The sequence below is a fragment of the Phlebotomus papatasi genome, chromosome 3 (assembly GCF_024763615.1).
Source record: "Phlebotomus papatasi isolate M1 chromosome 3, Ppap_2.1, whole genome shotgun sequence".
Taxonomy (NCBI): Eukaryota; Metazoa; Arthropoda; class Insecta; order Diptera; family Psychodidae; genus Phlebotomus; species Phlebotomus papatasi.
Window position 1 is genome coordinate 72,569,134 of NC_077224.1, and position 6,382 is coordinate 72,575,515.

Below are 6,382 nucleotides of genomic sequence, written 5' to 3' on the forward strand. Positions count from 1 at the left end.
TCCCGTGTTTGGTGGTGCCCCAGTTTCCTCTATGAGAATTTTTCGATTTTCACAAAAGTCAACACAAACGATTTAGGCCACTTTACAAGAAAAATTTTCTCCAGTGAGCTACAACTCATTCATGCATTTTACCAATTCATAATACAACGATCATTAAAATTGTAATATGAAAATAAAAAATTAAATAATGCGTCAAAGTGTCACTACGTCAGTTTATTTTCAACTATTTTAAAATAATAAATTGATAATATTAGTGACAACAGAATAACTGACGAAGGATATGTATAATGTAATAGAGAGATGACCTGCTTCCGGGTGCGTCAGGGATTCTGATCCTTTCAGAGACCAAACAACAATGTTTTTTGTCAGAGCTTTCGACGCGGCAGTGAGCCTTCTTCAGTGGATAAAAGGCGGGAAAAATTACTCTTGACACAATTTATCGTTTTTGAATAATTGAATTGCTTCACAGCACCATTATTTACCTTTATGTGCAGCTTATACCCAGGGCTATAACATGAGGTAATTAATCATCCTCATCATTTTTGACCGCTTATCCCTATTGGGGTCGCGGGCCCATGACATCAATGTTAACAGCCCGCGCCTGTTGATCCTTCGCCACTTCAGGAAGATGTTCGGGTTCAATCCTAAGGCGCTCCCATGTAAGATCCTGAATTTAATTCAGCCACCTTGTCCTAGATTTTCCTCGAAGTCTAGGTCTCCTCACATTGACTTGCATAGCTTTTCTGGGGAATCTTTCCTCATTCATGCATTGCACATGACCATAACATAGAAGTTATGATCTCTCGATCCGAAGAAGCAACTCCTGAACTTTTAGCTCCTCACGAACGGCTGCGTTCCTCACATATCTTATATCCGTTACTTTATATCAGTGGAAATTTTCGGAGGGAAGCTCCGAAGCTCAGGAGACAACTGCAGAGTTGTCTCCTGATGATTGAAGAGTGTTTGGTGCTGTGTCTCCGAGATATTTGTATGAGCACCCTGGAACCCTCCCGCCAAGTTTGTAGGATCCCCCAAATAACGAAACCCCAGTGATCTTTGACATCACTCGACCACTGAAGAAGACACGAAGCAGTCGAAAGCTCTGGAGAAGAGTGAGTTTTTTGATCTTTTGGGTTGAAGACTCCACAGCTTGTGCTGCCGCATACGGATGAAGCTTCCTTCTAAAAATTTCCACTGAAGCTGAACGGCAATTACTTTATATCAGCAGCCTGTATACGCGTTCCTACTTTTTCGGTAATTACCTAAATCTCATAACCATAGGTAAGAATAGGAATCAACACAGTTTTGAAAACTAATAATTTAGCCGAATGGCTAAGCTTGGCATTCCTCACCAGTCACCACACTTCCATCAAACTCCCTCATTACTGCATAAACTTGATAGATTCGCGACGATAGTTTGGTGTGAAACCTACCATCACTCGTAAATAACACCCCGAGATACTTGAACTTCTCCACGCGTATCAATGATTTTCCATTAACATGTAGATTCCATTGCACAGGCTGACGAGAAATCGCCATTACTTCCGACTTATTTTCGTTTACCTCCATAGGGCAAACCAGGGCAGAATTAGGCACGGATAGAATTAGACAGTGGCATGTTATAGTTTGCCTTAGAAAGAATATTGAGGAAACCACTATTTATTCGAAGAAAATACATTCCTTTTTCTATTCAATGAAATATTTATCAGCCTGATTCAAACATTTTTTACCCCGGTCTCCCCTACAGGTTTTGGCACAAAAAGTTCCCCTAGAACCGAATTTGATACTTTGAAACCTAATCTATAGTCTCGTAAAATAATACGTGACGGATAATTTTGAATTCTGGAAAACCAATTCAGTGCTCGAACTAATCGATTCGATTGTTCTTTGAGCCTCTGTTAGGGTTAGGGGGAAGCTTTCAGGCTTCGCACATACTTTGGTTTCGAGTACTTCATATTCCATGTTCTATAAAGAATCAGACCTAATAGCAATATTTTATCTGAGTTTTGATAGCTAGTATTAAGTCACACATTTTCTTAAAAAAAATAAGACAGATTCATTAAACACTGAAAGAAATCCGAAAAAGTTAAAATAACATTCCGGAAAAGTTAATTTTACCCTGCAGTATGGATCTAAAATCGGCGTAAATATTACCCTTTTTAGGTGTATTGAGGGTTAAAGTTACTCTTTTTCATGTTAATTTTACCCTTAAAAAGGTGTAAAATTAACATTAAAAAATGTTGATATATTTTTACACCTAAAAAGTGTTAAAGTTATGAGGAAAAAAGTTAATCGCATCCTCTTTTTTTCTCAGTGAAGGAATAAAAAAAAGCCTGAAAGCGTTCCCCTATTTTAATCTCCAAAACCTATTTAACCAAAACCTATTCCCAAAACCTACCGCTAACTACTAACTTAGATAAAGATGAGAACTTTGTCAAAGTAACGTTAGTGGAGGCACCATAATTAAAATATTGTAAATATATCCTTGAAGATCTAAATCTTAGTTATCAAAATACATTGTTTTCGCTATACTGTTGAATATCCGAAAGCGCAAGTAGCTCTGCAAATGCAAAATTCTCTTTAGCACAACTTTTAATGTAACTTATTAGCATATTTCATGTAATAATGAATAATCGTAAGATTTTGATGAGTTATGTCTTCAGTGTCACAGCACTAATGATACTTTAACTTTACAATTCTCTTGTTATTTTGACTAATATTTGTATTATTTGATTTTTTCTTTGCAAACTTTACGTTGATTAAATTGTGTTCTATTGAATAATTAATTAAATTTCTCACTTCGATACTGCTTCTTTCAGGTGTTTGTTAATTTGTCAAGAGATATTGATGTTTGTTGTAGAAGTATTTTGGTTAAAAAAACGTGTTGAAAATTGGTGAGAAAAAAAGATAAACAAATGATACGAGTATTATGAAGTTGAGTTTTCAAGGAAGGTCAACGAACAACCATTAGTAAATACTTCGTCTTTTGTAGTATTTTTTGCAGTGCGGTAAATTGTTTAGGCTTTGCAAAGTGCTGAGTAGTAGCTCTTTTTGGAGTTTTCTTATCGGAATTATTTTTACTCTTTAATTTTCAAAGTCACTTGAAATTTTTTTCTCTGTGGGGAGCAAAGATCAATCACCCGCAATTTATCTTTGTGGAAAACCGTAAAATTCACTCAATATTGCAGATATTAGAGAGCTTATCTTTCGAGGTCGTAAATTAGCGATATTTTCTCACCTGAAAAATTCTCACAATAGCTCATTTTCACCCATTCATTTTCATCCAATTCTCAATTATATGCAGTTCCAGGGGCATGACATTTCCTATGTTTCCCATATGTTTCTAGCGAGCCGAAAAAACTTTTGACTTTATTACCTGTTTTCTGTCATTGTATAATGAACTAACAAAAAAATACTAATACAAAATAAAAGCCAATTTAATAAGGAAGAAGCAACCGAAAACCCCAAATTGACAACCTATGTAGTTTTGGTGATATCTCATGAAATGTGTACGAAAACAGAGAAAAAGTTACACTAAAACCGGTCGCATTTTTCAGAGCTAATGTCACCCCCTGATGCAGTTCACTCTTTTTCCCAAGTAACTTTGCGGAAAGCCACGGAAGTGCAAATTATTCGTCTTTTCAGCTGCACTTTCGTTGATTTTGCAACATAATTTAATAATTTTCTACACATGAGTTCATGCATAATTTTCCTATAGAAGAGTGAGAAAAAAAGGCGCTATAGTGACGAGCATGAGAGGCAAATTATGCCATTAATATTCTTATCAACGTCAATTATCTCGTGCACACCGTGTTTGGTGATTCAGTCAAAATAAACAGAGTATAAAAGTGATTTGCTCAATTTCCCCTTTTTCGGCATCATCATACTTCTTCTCTTTCGAATGGTACCATCGATAAATTTAATGCTTTTGGTGCTTTTTTGTGCTTTTTCACCCAATCGAGTTCCGTTTCAGGAAGATGGATAAGTCCTGACAAGGGTAGTTTATTTAAATTTAGCTGTACCTAAAGCCTTTGAGAATTGATCAATTATTAAAGCTCGTAAATTTTACTTCAATTATAAAAAATCACCCTCATTTTTTCATAATTTAAATATTTGTTAACTAAAAAAGTAGTCGATTAGTCGATTAGTTGTTACTGTTAAATTTATATGGGCGCTTTGAGTAATCGATTTAAATACTGTAAAGAAAAAGAGCAAGGATATAGTAAATTTATTGATTACATTTACAGGATACTTTACAGATTGCACAAAAGACACAAAAAGATTTAAATAATAAAGTAAAGAAATATGGCCGAATTATTATTCGTACAATTTATTAATTACACTTAGAAAACTTGTAAAACTTAGAATTATGTTCAGAAGCTTATTTTTCATCCCGTTTCGTTTTCGTTTTTGAAAAGTAATATAAATATTTACTTGAAAATTATGTAAGTAAATAAAGTTTTTTATTTTACCTTTTTTTAATGTATAATCAAATATTTAATTATTTGTTCTAGAACTTATAATGTTGAAAAAAAGAGTTTTAAAAAAGGTTTGCCAAACAACAAGATACCTTGGCTTATTTGATCCTTGCAATATTCTTCATTAGATTTTCTTTAACAATTTATTTTCCAAATTTTATTTTCTAATCTTGTCTTGGATGACATCCAGAAAAACTTTTAATGTAGTTTTTTATGGAAATTGGTCATAACACTTCTTTGTTAAAGAAAACGAAGTTTAAGCAAATTTTGTTGATGGGAAAACTTCTTCGTCGGAAAATAGAATGAGCGATAATAATTTTTTCAAGACACCATTTTTTATTTTAATTCCTAACTTAAAAAAATTATCTGTCCAATGTTTTAGCCTTAATTAAGGCAATAAGGTATTTCCAGACTTATTACGTTTGTCACCGAATTTGTTTGGGTTTATACAGGGCATTACAGAGGACGTGAAATACTTCTGCATATAACAATAAATAATGCTACATATTAGCAGGAATGAAAGAGTCTCAAACTTAGCTACAACATATTTATTAAAATTTAAACAAAAAGCATAATCTAGTTTTCGAAATATTTGACTTGGAATTTTCGAAAATCGATTTATCGATGAAGTTGGGCTGTTCAGAAAAATTGCACTATTTAACGAAAGCTTTTCAACTTATCAAAGTTTTTCAAGTTTTGACGATTAGAACCGAAGATATAGCCATTTCAAAATTAAAGTTTTTATTTAAATCGAAAACATTAGTGGCTGAGTTACTGAGAAAGCAAAGTTTGGGGTGTTCCAAGATGACGAAAAGGGGAGTGGGGGGGTGGATCTGACATTATCAACTTATATCCACTCATCGATATTTAACCTTTTCCAAAAATCACTTGTCGATATCTCTCTTCGTTCTCCTCCCAGAAGCGTTTGTACTCCGGACGAGATGGGACGAGACGTCCACGAAAATAGATTTTTGAAGCATGTGATATTCGCGATCTTCGTGATCTACATATGAGTCTCAGAACGTGTAAGTACAGTAGAGCCTCGCTATAGGCCATATTTGGTTCCAGATTTGACACTTGAGTCGCACTATAGTCCATGTCATTTTTTAAAATTATCAACGACTTTTAGTATTGAAATTGCTCGACGGCTTTCACTTTCTTTGCGATTGTGGTACTTGTCCTCGCTCTCTTCATTATGGATAACAATTATTACAACTACTCAATAAAGTTAGTCAAAAATATTAAAATAATTATGACAACATTGCATGTCGCGTACTAAAAAACATAACCTAACTTAAAATCAGTGTTTTGAAATCAACGATCGATAAATTGTAGACTATAGAGCGATGGCCTATAGCGGGTTCTACTGTATATCCAAAATTTGAATCCAATCCGAAAAGGCCACATTTTAGCTCGGATAACTAAAGCTGAGTTTCTAAAAAATCTCAGCTAAGAGCCCTATTTCAAAGCTTCTCTAGTGTGACTATGAATCGCATCCCTTATCCTTCTCTTATTTTAGTATAATCACGTTTTTTTCTAGATTTTTGTGAATAGGGCAGAAATTGACCTATTAAAGACTTTCAAGAAACAAACAAGTCTGTACATATCTTCAATCGTAAATAAACTAATAAAATAACTAATAAATTTGAGTAATAAGAAACAAATAGAGAACAACACAATAGTGAAATTTAAGTCCATATTTATCAGTTTGTCCTATACAAGGGTAGGCAATTTGCTTCGATATAGACATAAATTTCTCTGGTGTGTAGAGGCCATAGGGGAAAGTGCCCATGATTCGTACAAACCCAAGCTTTGTAATGACTAAGTTTTTCCTATGTTTCTGAATAAAAAAGAATCTGAAATATATTCTAAAAACTTGGCACTTTCCCCGAGTTTTTAAAATA